The following is a 10,123-nucleotide window of genomic DNA, read 5'->3' on the forward strand; positions in this document are numbered from 1 at the left end:
TCTACTGGCTCCAGTCTACTGGCTCCAGCCTACTGGCTTCAGCCTACTGGCTCCAGCCTACTGGCTTCAGTCTACTGGCTCCAGCCTACTGGCTTCAGTCTACTGGCTCCAGCCTACTGGCTTCAGTACAGCTCCAGTCTACTGGCTTCAGTCTACTGGCTTCAGTCTACTGGCTTCAGTCTACTGGCTCCAGCCTACTGGCTCCAGCCTACTGGCTTCAGTCTTCTGGCTTCAGTCTTCTGGCTTCAGTCTTCTGGCTTCAGTCTTCTGGCTTCAGTCTTCTGGCTTCAGTCTACTGGCTTCAGTGTACTGGCTTCAGTACAGCTCCAGCCTACTGGCTTCAGTCTACTGGCTTCAGTACAGCTTCAGTCTACTGGCTTCAGTCTACTGGCTTCTGTCTACTGGCTTCTGTCTACTGGCTTCTGTCTACTGGCTTCAGTCTACTGGCTACAGCCTACTGGCTTCAGTCTACCTGCTTCTGTTTACTGGCTTCAATCTACTGGCTTCAGTCTACTGGCTTCAGTACAGCTCCAGCCTACTGGCTTCAGTCTACTGGCTTCCATCTACTGGCTTCAGTTTACTGGCTTCAGTCTACTGGCTTCAGTTTACTGGCTTCAGTCTACTGGCTTCAGTCTGCTGGCTTCAGTCTACTGGCTTCAGTACAATTCCAGCCTACTGGTTTCAGTACAGCTCCAGCCTACTGACTTCAGTCTACTGGCTTCAGTACAGCTTCAATCTACTGGCTTCTTTTTACTGGCTTCAGTCTACTGGCTTCAGTGTACTGGCTTCAGTACAGCTCCAGCCTACTGGCTTCAGTCTACTGGTTTCAGTCTACTGGCTTCAGTACAGCTTCAGTCTACTGGCTTCAGTCTACTGGCTACAGCCTACTGGCTTCAGTCTACCTGCTTCTGTTTACTGGCTTCAATCTACTGGCTTCAGTCTACTGGCTTCAGTACAGCTCCAGCCTACTGGCTTCAGTCTACTGGCTTCCATCTACTGGCTTCAGTTTACTGGCTTCAGTCTACTGGCTTCAGTTTACTGGCTTCAGTCTACTGGCTTCAGTCTGCTGGCTTCAGTCTACTGGCTTCAGTACAATTCCAGCCTACTGGTTTCAGTACAGCTCCAGCCTACTGACTTCAGTCTACTGGCTTCAGTACAGCTTCAATCTACTGGCTTCTTTTTACTGGCTTCAGTCTACTGGCTTCAGTGTACTGGCTTCAGTACAGCTCCAGCCTACTGGCTTCAGTCTACTGGCTTCAGTCTACTGGCTTCAGTACAGCTTCAGTCTACTGGCTTCAGTCTACTGGCTTCTGTCTACTGGCTTCAGTACAGCTTCAGTCTACTGGCTTCAGTCTACTGGCTTCTGTGTACTGGCTTCAGTCTACTGGCTTCAGTCTACTGGCTTCAGTCTACTGGCTTCAGTACAGCTCCAGCCTACTGGCTTCAGTCTACTGACTTCAGTTTACTGGCTTCAGTCTACTGACTTCAGTACAGCTCCAGCCTGCTGGCTTCAGTCTGCTGGCTTCAGTACAGCTTCAGTCTACTGGCCTCAGTCTACTGAAGAAAGAACAAATGCTTATTTTCAATGACGGCCTAGGAACAGGGTTAACTGCCTTGTTCAGGGGCAGAACGAGGGGTTCCAGGTTGTGTGTAAGTCCTCCCTATATGTACTCAATGTTCATCCATGTGCTGTATCTGTTAACAGTCAGAGTATTCATAGCCATAGAGGTTTGAATGTATTGCCCAATGAGTGTGATGTATTTTCAATCCAGGTTTAAAATGTCAACTGTAGAAAGGATTTTTCCACCTCAGAGGGTCCAGAAGCACTGCCACAGAAGCACCGTATGGGGAGCACAGTATAGGCTACGTCCCAAATGGCTCCCTATTCCCTATTTAGTGCACTCCTTTGGACCACTGCCCAAAGGGCTCTGGTACAATGTAGTGCACTATGTATGGAATAGGGTGCCATTTGGGATGTAGACATGATGTGTTGTTCTGTAGTGACATTTTATAATGAATCTGTATGCATGAATCAAGCGCTGTTATTTGATTAGCCATGTATGAATAGCAGCTGGCAGGGAAATGCTTCTCCTTTGGGACCCTTGGGTTAGGCAGGTTCTTCTATTCCGTTCTCTCTCTGCTCCTTGAGATATGCATGAAAAAACAGTCACATGTTACCAGGTCATATTAATTTTCCTATAGAAGAACATACCTCTATTCAAGTAAAGAACTGTGAATATTATTAATTGTTGATGAGAATAATAAACGTTACTGTACGACCCTGAATGTTCTAGTCTGGATTTCACAGGTTGTCTTTTGTATACCAGCGTCGGTTTATTTTAGTTTTTTAATATTATTCAGAATATTATGAATGGGTGTTTGTTTGGTGTCTCCGAGCAGCCACTAATCCAATTATAACATAATCTGTTACCTCTAGCATCAAAAGACAAATTTAAATAATGCACACAGATGGCAATTCATTATCCCACCAGACAAACTGGTTTGGCAGCAAAAGATCCCAGTGGTCAAAATCTTGGCAATCATGGATAACGTTCCTTCTTTTGGCTTAAGCAGAATTCAAGGCTCTTGTCTGAGAGCTGAGGCCCATTGGTTTATTATCCATAAACAGCTACTCAATTACCCAGGTTGAATTAAAGTTCAGTACCTGCATGTATACACTCTGATTAATTGGCCTGATTGTCTTAACGGTTGGAGGGAAGTGTTTTGGTCAATGTGGTTTCTGACTTGATACAGATGTCAGATCATAATTTGATCACCCTGTTGCAGGAGAACTTTCCTTCTATGCAGACCATTTTAAACTTGTATTGTATTTGAGGTTTAAAAAGGGTTCTGAAGATCAGACTGGATTTTCTCGTACGGAACATGTATCAACCCCTACAGAAATGTCAGTGAAAACCTCTTAGATTCAACTACATGTAGTTCAAAATGTAATCTACTTAATCCCTGAAAGTAATTATTTATCATGAGAGGACTGTAAAAAAAACTAGTAACACTCTTAAGAAAGGTTAAAATCTCACCTTTTTGGTAAAACATTTTTATAAATTGCATAGGTGTACCCACTTCTGAGGACACAAGCTCAGGTACATAGTACAAATATGATGACAAAACTGTATGAATAAGGCTTAACATAACTTATATGCTTTCTAAATATTCTATAATCAAATTATAAGATTTCATCTTCCTTATAACTGTAAAATACATGTTTGTATGTTTTGTTAATATTTTCTAAAGGTCTCTCTTGATCATACCATATGTCCTGACCGCTGTGAATGTCACACAGAGCTCTAGCTTGGCTTCCTGAACTTGTTAGGAACTCGCCCTTTCATCTCATTTCAATATTGTCCATCTATGATAAACAGAAAGTGTTTTTGGTTTAACATCTATGAATTATTTATATTAATGGCTATAAATCCATCTCTGAATGTGCTATAGTGCTGAAACCCCCCTCTTCAGCCTCCTGAGGTTGAAGAGGCGCTGCTGCGCCTTCTTCACGATGCTGTCTGTGTGAGTGGACCAATTCAGTTTGTCTGTGATGTGTATGCCGAGGAACTTAAAAACATAATGAGTCTCAGAATGTTTACATGGCCACTCATTGGAACTCACCATGTCGTCTCGCGGAACATGCTAGATTCTGCTGACCATCATGCTCATGAGGTTTTCAACTAGGATATTTAGTGGACTAGGTACACGATGTTAGATATTACAGTTGGTGGCTTTGACTGCTGCACTTTTACTGAGTTGCATTTTCCTGTGAGAAAGAGACCGGTGACACAACTGGTAATGACTGGTGATTGATGACAATCCTGTGGCTAATTGACATACTTAGATAATACAACATGAATAATAACCAATGATTTCTTCCTGAGTCTGTCTTCAGAATAGTTACCTTCCTGTTGTTGTTAATAACAGACATAACTAGAATAACAATGATTATATCTTCCTGCTCTGTATGATAGTCTGTGTCAATGTAATTCCTTCCAGACATGTTTTAAGGATTCTGGAATGAGCTTAGATCAATTACGGTTCATTTCCTCATCTCACAGCATAAATTGCCTTGTTAAGATGGATGGTTTTGTGTGTGTGTGTGTGTGTGTGTGTGTGTTCAGTTAAGATGGATGGTGATGAGACACACAGACAGAGAGAACAACAAGGCTGGAAGCTAAGGCAATTATGCATGATTACGCAGACCATGACCAATAAGTCCAATCATGTGTGTGTGTCGACTCAGAACACAAGGTGAGTTTTATCTTTAGACTGATTGCGTTATTTATCACCATGTCAGAGTAATCGGGCGAGATCTTACGTCTGAAAAGACCAAATGAATTGCAAGGAATAATGATTCAATACTGTAGTAATGGTAGTGAGGGAATAGACAACAGCCTGTACTGGTAGTGAGGGAATAGTCGACAGCCTGTACTGTAGTAATGGTAGTGAAGGAATAGCCTACAGCCTGTACTGGTAGTGAGGGAATAGCCTACAGCCTGTACTGTAGTAATGGTAGTGAGGGAATAGCCTACAGCCTGTACTGGTAGTGAGGGAATAGCCTACAGCCACTACTGTAGTAATGGTAGTGAGGGAATAGCCTACAGCCTGTACTGGTAGTGAGGGAATAGCCTACAGCCTGTACTGTAGTAATGGTAGTGAGGGAATAGCCTACAGCCTGTACTGTAGTAATGGTAGTGAGGGAATAGCCTACAGCCTGTACTGGTAGTGAGGGAATAGCCTACAGCATGTACTGTAATAATGGTAGTGATGGAATAGCCTACAGCCTGTACTGTGATAATGGTAGTGAGGGAATAGCCTACAGCCTGTACTGTATTAATGGTAGTGATGGAATAGCCTACAGCCACTACTGTAGTAATGGTAGTGAGGGAATAGCCTACAGCCAGTCCTGTAGTGATGGTAGTGAGGGAATAGCCTACAGCCTGTACTGGTAGTGAGGGAATAGCCTACAGCCTGTACTGTAGTAATGGTAGTGAGGGAATAGCCTACAGCCTGTACTGGTAGTGAGGGAATAGCCTACAGCATGTACTGTAATAATGGTAGTGATGGAATAGCCTACAGCCTGTACTGTGATAATGGTAGTGAGGGAATAGCCTACAGCCTGTACTGTATTAATGGTAGTGATGGAATAGCCTACAGCCACTACTGTAGTAATGGTAGTGAGGGAATAGCCTACAGCCAGTCCTGTAGTGATGGTAGTGAGGGAATAGCCTACAGCCTGTACTGGTAGAGAGGGAATAGCCTACAGCCTGTACTGGTAGAGCGGGAATAGCCTACAGCCTGTACTGGTAGTGAGGGAATAGCCTACAGCCTGTACTGGTAGTGAGGGAATAGCCTACAGCCTGTACTGGTAGTGAGGGAATAGCCTACAGCCTGTACTGGTAGTGAGGGAATAGCCTACAGCATGTAATGTAGTAATGGTAGTGAGGGAATAGCCTACAGCCTGTACTGTAGTAATGGTAGTGAGGGAATAGCCTACAGCCTGTACTGGTAGTGAGGGAATAGCCTACAGCCTGTACTGTTAATGAGGGAATAGCCTACAGCCAGTACTGTAGTAATGGTAGTGAGGGAATAGCCTACAGCCTGTACTGTATTAATGGTAGTGAGGGAATAGCCTACAGCCAGTACTGGTAGTGAGGGAATAGCCTACAGCCTGTACTGGTAATGAGGGAATAGCCTACAGCCTGTACTGGTAGTGAGGGAATAGCCTACAGCCTGTACTGGTAGTGAGGGAATAGCCTACAGCCTGTACTGGTAGTGAGGGAATAGCCTACAGCCTGTACTGGTAGTGAGGGAATAGCCCTGGTAGTGAGGGAATACAGCCTGTACTGGTAGTGAGGGAATAGCCTACAGCCTGTACTGGTAGTGAGGGAATAGCCTACAGCCTGTACTGGTAGTGAGGGAATAGCCTACAGCCTGTACTGGTAGTGAGGGAATAGCCTACAGCCTGTACTGGTAGTGAGGGAATAGCCTACAGCCTGTAATGTAGTAATGGTAGTGAGGGAATAGCCTACAGCCTGTACTGGTAGTGAGGGAATAGCCTACAGCCTGTAATGTAGTAATGGTAGTGAGGGAATAGCCTACAGCCTGTAATGTAGTAATGGTAGTGAGGGAATAGCCTACAGCCTGTACTGTAGTGATGGTAGTGAGGGAATAGCCTACAGCCAGTACTGGTAGTGAGGGAATAGCCTACAGCCTGTACTGTAGTAATGGTAGTGAGGGAATAGCCTACAGCCTGTACTGGTAGTGAGGGAATAGCCTACAGCCTGTACTGGTAATGAGGGAATAGCCTACAGCCTGTACTGGTAATGAGGGAATAGCCTACAGCCAGTACTGTAGTAATGGTAGTGAGGGAATAGCCTACAGCCTGTACTGTATTAATGGTAGTGAGGGAATAGCCTACAGCCAGTACTGGTAGTGAGGGAATAGCCTACAGCCTGTACTGTAGTAATGATAGTGAGGGAATAGCCTACAGCCTGTACTGGTAGTGAGGGAATAGCCTACAGCCTGTACTGTAGTAATGGTAGTGAAGGAATAGCCTACAGCCTGTACTGGTAGTGAGGGAATAGCCTACAGCCTGTACTGTAGTAATGGTAGTGAGGGAATAGCCTACAGCCTGTACTGTAGTAATGGTAGTGAGGGAATAGCCTACAGCCTGTACTGGTAGTGAGGGAATAGCCTACAGCCTGTACTGTAATAATGGTAGTGAGGGAATAGACAGTATCTATAGTATGTCTATGTTGAAGAGACTATAGTAATGTGGACTCAGTCACACCGTACCCATTATCTATTAGTCTATTTAGCTCATACTGACCTATAAATATATAAAAAACCTCAGCAAGTTCACTGGAAATATATGTTCACAGTATTATCTCACTCGCTTCAGAGTGCATGCTGGGAGCAAGTCGGGAAGCACGATCGATTGTGGGAGCGACTGGAATTCTTTTCAATCTATAAGATTTCGGTGTGTATACATATTTATATAAATTGAGTTGTTTTATGGTTGTATTATCTCACTAAGTATGAATCCGTCAAAGAAAGTTCTACTTTCTAATTTGCCTCCATTTGTTAGAGATTAAGTGTTGAAATGAGAGTGATCTCGTCATGGACAACTTGTATCAACAATAAAATTATTTTTGGATGCAAATCTCCTCTGCTGAAACATGTTGTATCTCATGGGAGACAAGAGCACAAGATTTTAAAGAAGAATACTGACGAACTGAATTTAGCGTTCAGTTTCAAGATTGATGGGTTCGATTATGTGTTCTACACGTCTACTGAATCAATGAAATGATTTTGTGTGGAAGAGAGGGGCATTTGGTGCGTAAATGTCCAGAGAAGGAGCGCACAGAGCCGGGTAGCAGCTCTCTAGCGCTGGTGCAGCTAAAACACCACTGAGAAGGAACAACAGGGTTCAGGAGAAGGGAGAAGATGGGCAGATGTGGTGGCAAAGGAGAGCAGGGTGGCTATGTGGGGGGAGTTGTGGTAGAGTAGGGCAAAGAGGGGGGTAAGACTGTGATTGAAGTCGCTGAGGGGGTGCTAGAGAATGAAAGGGGAGTGTAAGAGGAGAGTGAAACAATGGAAAATGAGGCAGCTGTTTTCAAAGTACAGAGGAGTAAGAAGAACAATTTAAGTGGCGGTGAAGGTTCTAATTCTAAGAGGAAGGTAGAGGTGATAAATCAGTTGAGGATAAACAGGTTGTATAGATGATGGAGTTTTCCTCTGGGGATGACAGTAAGGATAAACAGGTTGTATAGATGGAGTTTTCCTCTGGGGATGACAGTAAGGATAAACAGGTTGTATAGATGATGGAGTTTTCCTCTGGGGATGACAGTAAGGATAAACAGGTTGTATAGATGATGGAGTTTTCCTCTGGGGATGACAGTAAGGATAAACAGGTTGTATAGATGATGGAGTTTTCCTCTGGGGATGACAGTAAGGATAAACAGGTTGTATAGATGATGGAGTTTTCCTCTGGGGATGACAGTAAGGATAAACAGGTTGTATAGATGATGGAGTTTTCCTCTGGGGATGACAGTAAGGATAAACAGGTTGTATAGATGATGGAGTTTTCCTCTGGGGATGATAGTGAGGATTAACAGGTTGTATAGATGATGGAGTTTTCCTCTGGGGATGATAGTGAGGATTAACAGGTTGTATAGATGATGATAATAAGGCCTCTGATGCGTCACAACGAATTAGCGAGAGAAATGGGGTGGAAGGGAATTATGGGATGCATTTTTTTCCAGCCATGAGCAGTTTGAAGATGTCTTCTTTAAACGTAAATGGGGTAAGATACGGGGAAAACGAGCCTCAGTGTATGAGTTAATAAAGGGAAAGGGAAGTGATGTACATTTTCTACATTGAACGCCTAGTAATATGGAAAATGAAGTTACTTGGCAACAGGAGTGGTGGTGGGGGGGGGGGAGTGGCCATCCTGTTGTCTCCCGGTTTTTTGCCTTTGTCATACGAGGTTGAAGTGGTAGTTGAGGGGAGGTTATTAAAAGTGAGATTGTGGTATGAAAACGTCACTATGTGTTTAATAAATGTATATGCCCCAGTAGTGGCAGTTGAGAGAGTATGTTTTTTAGAGATATTATCAAATACCATTAAGAAATGATTTATTTCTTGCTGTTTTTTAAAAAACTGTACAGTCAGTGATTTAGATATCACAAAGAACCTCATATAGCCTCAATGACTTTTTAAAAACACCTTATTGTAACACATTGTGATATTTGGCAGAGTCAAAATGGAGGCAAGAGACAGTACACATGGGCTAATGTGAGAGAGAACATCTCTCTGGACAGGTTAGATAGGTTTTATTGTTTTGAACATCAATCTCAGGGATGTAAATCAAGTCAAGTGTACATTAACGCTGTAAAACCCCAGTGTTCTGATCATTGTTTAGTAACAGAGGTGGTGTACATTAACGCTGTAAAACCCCAGTGTTCTGATCATTGTTTAGTAACAGAGGTGGTGTACATTAACGCTGTAAAACCCAGAAGTGCATATTTGCATTTTAATATAAACTTTATTGAGTGATCCTCACTTCAGGAAATGTTGTAGTTTTTTTCTGGGAGAAGTGAAGGTCTGAAAAGGCTAGTTTTGTATCTCTTCAACAGTGGTGGGACATAGAGAAAATACAGATTCGACAATGATGTCATCAATAAACGATGAATGTCACCAGAGATATCACCAGATCAATGAACGCCCTAGTCTGAGATAGTGGAACTCCTGACGTTGGTTGAGACCACAGAAGATCGATGCCATACTCAGGCACTCAAGAGGGAAAAAAGCCGCATTGGCAGACCTGCTGGGTATCAGAGCACAGGGGGCATTGGTGAGAAGTCAATTTCAGGGAATATCTGAAATTAATGCCTCACCCAAATTTTTCTTTGGAGAATTATTAATTGCCTCAAATCTGCTGTTGGACAGGGGCTCACTAACCCAAGTGGAATTAGAAAGAGGGCAGTAGAGTTCTATGCTGAGCTCTACCAGTGGAATTAGAAAGAGGGCAGTAGAGTTCTATGCTGAGCTCTACCAGTGGAATTAGAAAGAGGGCAGTAGAGTTCTATGCTGAGCTCTACAAGTGGAATTAGAAAGAGGGCAGTAGAGTTCTATGCTGAGCTCTACCAGTGGAATTAGAAAGAGGGCAGTAGAGTTCTATGCTGAGCTCTACAAGTGGAATTAGAAAGAGGGCAGTAGAGTTCTATGCTGAGCTCTACCAGTGGAATTAGAAAGAGGGCAGTAGAGTTCTATGCTGAGCTCTACCAGTGGAATTAGAAAGAGGGCAGTAGAGTTCTATGCTGAGCTCTACCAGTGGAATTAGAAAGAGGGCAGTAGAGTTCTATGCTGAGCTCTACCAGTGGAATTAGAAAGAGGGCAGTAGAGTTATATGCTGAGCTCTACAAGTGGAATTAGAAAGAGGGCAGTAGAGTTCTATGCTGAGCTCTACAAGTGGAATTAGAAAGAGGACAGTGGAGTTCTGTGCTGAGCTCTACAAGTGGAATTAGAAAGAGGGCAGTAGAGTTCTATGCTGAGCTCCACAAGTGGAATTAGAAAGAGGACAGTAGAGTTCTATGCTGATGGAATTAGAAAG

General features: G+C 43.4%; 1 protein-coding gene across 4 annotated transcripts in view; it reads left to right on the forward strand.

Annotated features, from left to right (window-relative positions):
• The window catches only part of LOC124033114 (contactin-1a-like), a 149,263-nt gene that overhangs the window by 41,446 nt on the left and 97,694 nt on the right, over positions 1-10,123 (forward strand). The window contains exon 1 of one of the 4 annotated variants that reach the window (XM_046345069.1): positions 6,924-6,988. The exons of the other annotated variants lie outside the window; for them this stretch is intronic. The gene's annotated coding sequence lies outside the window, so the exon portion shown is untranslated. Of the gene's footprint in view, positions 1-6,923; positions 6,989-10,123 lie in introns of those variants that run through there. 4 annotated transcript variants of the gene reach the window in all.

Source organism: Oncorhynchus gorbuscha, linkage group LG01 (genome assembly GCF_021184085.1).
Source record: "Oncorhynchus gorbuscha isolate QuinsamMale2020 ecotype Even-year linkage group LG01, OgorEven_v1.0, whole genome shotgun sequence".
NCBI lineage: Eukaryota > Metazoa > Chordata > Actinopteri > Salmoniformes > Salmonidae > Oncorhynchus > Oncorhynchus gorbuscha.